Here is a 3,944-nt window from a genome sequence, read left to right as displayed (position 1 = left end):
CGCTACATACTTCTTGTATCGGTCAATCTTCCTCTCCTAACCACCTTAGGAAGCTATCGATTTCCAACACACATCCATTTTTTCTCTCCATGTTTCGATCTCTAACTCTCTCAACTACACAACCCCCCTTTTCCACTCTGTTACGAAATGTATTTACCTCACACACCCGCCATTGCACCCCATGCCGAGCTCTCTCTCTCTCTCTCCCTCTCACCCTCTCGCGCTAAATACATGCATTGCCTATCTAGCCCCCCAACCTATCGTGCGCACGCACGCACGTTGTCTATCTAGGTCACTCCCTCGAGACTGTCTCACTCTTTCTTCCGCACGGCGGGCCACACTCGCTCAATCTCGCTCTCTTTATCTGAGTCTCGTTTAACCTCGTTTTCTTTCACACACAAATGATATATCTCCCTGTTCGGGCCTCGATCGACACACTCTATACTCTCTCACGCAGATTGTCTATCTAGGTCAGTCCATCGAAGTCGCCCCCACTCTTTCGACCTCATGGCGGGCCACGCTCGCTCTCTCTCTCCCCCCTCTCTCTCCCTCTCTCTCTTTGTATGTCTCGATTGACCTCGCTCTTTCTCAGACAAAAATGATATATCACCATGTTTGAGCCCAATTCGACTTATTCACATTGTATACTCTCTCACGCACATTGTCTATCTAGGTCACTCTCTCCAACCCGTCTCACTCTTTCGATCGCACGACGACCCTATGTGATCGATTGACCTTGCTTCCTCCCACGCACAAAATATATCTACACGTCTGTGACTGGATCATCTCTCAAGCTCTATCTTACAGCCCTCACCCTTGCCAAAAGCTCAATCGGACAATATCTCTCCAGAGCATATATATTTGTTCAATGAATGTTGGACCACACTCACTTTGTCTCTCTATCTATATGTCTCTCGATTGACCTTGCTTTCTCACGCCGTATCTTCCACACATTGAAGCTACCTCTCCATCCCTTGCAAAGCCGGAGCTATTTACATTGCGAGGGGCACTCCAACCTTGGATTAATTTGTGTAGGCATTTATTTCGGTCGGTTTCGATTATATTTTCGTAGCATTCGACCCACAACTACTCGAAACACCATTGCAACCCCCGCAACTCCCCTAGTTGATTTCCCTCTGGCTCGGTCATCGCTCTCTCGCACGTCCTTTCTCGCCTTCAACGTTGCACCATGGTATTATTGCAAAAAACTCTGTTGTTCTCTTTAATTATTATAAACTAGCAAAAATGCCCGTGCGTTGCAACGGGTAATGAAACTATCATCATAGAATCTCACCATTCCCTTTATCCTTCCACCATTTTTCTATCATCATGAAAACGCCCTTATGATTTCACCATCATCGTTGCATGAGCCACTCCATATCCTCGATGCACTCAGGCCACATGTGCACATCCGTGACGCTCATGCTGCCCAGCTCCTTCGCATCCTCATTTGTGACTTTCGCAACTGCCTTCACATCTTCTCCGGCTCGCCGTAGGCATCCTGAGTGGCGGCAGCCTTTGGGTTGGCACAACCGGAACTATAAACTTAGTTTGGAATGAGAGAGAGCGGCAATGGGTAGAGAGCCAAGGGTTTGCGGGGTGGGGAGATCACACATCACGTAGGGGTGTCGATTGTGATCGTCGCCGATTGATTGCAGCCATTGTTTCCTTTTTTGTGATGAAATTGGTGATCGTTTGGTTTGAGATAAAAACCAGGTGGGGTCATCGAGGACGACTTATATGAATTTTAGGTATGAGCAATCGAGGCTTGCCCCAGAAACAATCCTACCATTTTTTTACTCCCTTTGTTCACTTTTATAAGACATTGTACACAATTCAAACAACACCTAAAACAGTACAATATCAATTGTCTGAAACGTCTTATAAAAGTAAACGGAGGGAGTAGTAGAAAAAAATAACTTCCTTTCTACGTAAATAGGAGAATCACATCTGAATCCATCTAAAAAAGATTCACATTAGCGTATCATTTTTTAGTATTTTTTAAATCGTGTTTTAAAAAATGTTCGCGCTTTAAAATATTCAAAATTCGAGCACAGTACCTCCTAGTTTTTAAAAAATTGTTCATGTTTTACAAAAAGTCCAAATTCAAACACTTGTTCCTTTTTAAAAAATGATCGAGTTTAAATTTTGTGTTCACAAGAAGTATTCACGTATGTTTTAGGATATGGTGCTGCTGCTTGTATTGTTAAATAAATCGAGATTTGGAAACTGACACGTGAAGTTGTCTAGTGTATAGGATAGCATGGCCTAGTCACCTACGCTAGCTCCTCGGTACAATTCCTGATGGCATACTGTTGGTTTTTTTATTTCTTGACAAGAGCGCACTTTGGTGCTGTGGTATAGCTTCCGCCAATGGGCCGGCCCATCTCGACTTGGTGTGGCGACGTATCAATTTTTGTTATAGTTTTTGTACCGGACGGAGAGACTAAATTTTGTACCACCTCGAGTAGCCATAATTTAAAATATTGAACGGCACCTAAGCAGCACGAAACTAAGAATATCACCTTGGTTTATTAGTAGCTATAGATAAGCTATAAAACTACACACCGATAGTTCACTGGGAATGGAACAAATTTTGACCCATAAATTAAAGTGCTACAAATTACACACCGAGGGGCCCACATGTCATGAAACAAATTTGGACCCATATACAAATTAGAAAAATAAAGGACGAGGATCGAACATGCGACCAGGGCCTTCAAGCCGCACGTCAATAGGCAACATATGTAGAACAACAATATTTGTTATACCTCCCTTTGTTCACATAATGTTTTATATTACCACAGCCTATTTAATGGATAACGTGTAATATTATTCTTAGTACTATTCGCCTTCACTTACTGGTGGGTTCCATGTGTGTGCTCTCTCTCTCCTCCCCTTCTGCGTTTAGACGCACCGGCAAACATGAATAACTCGCGGGCGATGCTGCCGTTGATCATATCTGGACGCGTTCACAAGTTACGGCACCAGTTTCACGTGCTAGCAGCACTAGTCAGTGTGTACGTGCAATGCACGTTAATTTAGAAGTATATTAAGTGCATGCGGATATTAAGTAGGATATTATTTGCGTGTTATTATGTGATTAACACTATTTTTTGCATGAAATTAACTGCACGCTAAACGTGTTGAGCACTCGACATTGAAGCAGTCTAGGTCGTTGGATGACAAGGAATACATGTGGCTTGATGACGTTTTATATTTAATTTGATACGGCTCTAGCAGAACATTCAATCGATCAAACCATAGATTTCGTTCAGTCTGACTCCGACTTTAAATTATACGACGATCGATCTAAAATAAATGGAAATGATAAACGTTTGGATTTTAAGCATGGCAATCCGAACGTTTTTCATGGCAAATTTAGATTACACGGAGGCGGCGGAGGCGTCTTGCGGTGGGAAGCGGCTCCTCTGACGTGCTCTGTGTGTCGTCGGGCCACTGACCGACGGCGACGGTGGCGCCTTGCGCCGTTGTTGGCGTACTCCTGGACGTTGGCCTAGCTTCAAGGAAGGCCAAAATGTTCTGGACTTCGGAGCGAGTCAACTGGCTGGAGGAGGCGACTGGCGTTGGTGCAAGGAAGCAGTCGACGGCGGTCATCCATGCCGTTGAGGGGGGCACCGGCACCCGCGCAGGGCAGGCGCTGTCAATGGCGCGGAGGAGACATTCGTGTGCACGCGCAGGCGCATGCGCTGGCAGGTGCACGGGCACCGGCACAGGCGTGCGCGTCAGTGCACGCGCAGGCGCATGCGCTGGCAGGTGCACGGGCGCGTGAAAGTTGGCAGGGACCTCGTGGAACCCCGTGGCATCAAGCTCGGCGACAAATGTGCAGCTCCCAGCCCATCAATGCCACAGGGATGGGCACTGGCGCAGTCGGGGCGACGGGAGCCGGAACGGGAGCGGGGACAGGCGCGGCGTCTTCCCGC

This window comes from Triticum aestivum, chromosome 1D, assembly GCF_018294505.1.
Source record: "Triticum aestivum cultivar Chinese Spring chromosome 1D, IWGSC CS RefSeq v2.1, whole genome shotgun sequence".
NCBI lineage: Eukaryota > Viridiplantae > Streptophyta > Magnoliopsida > Poales > Poaceae > Triticum > Triticum aestivum.
The sequence above is the reverse complement of the archived record's forward strand: the minus strand, read 5'-3'. Positions refer to the sequence as shown.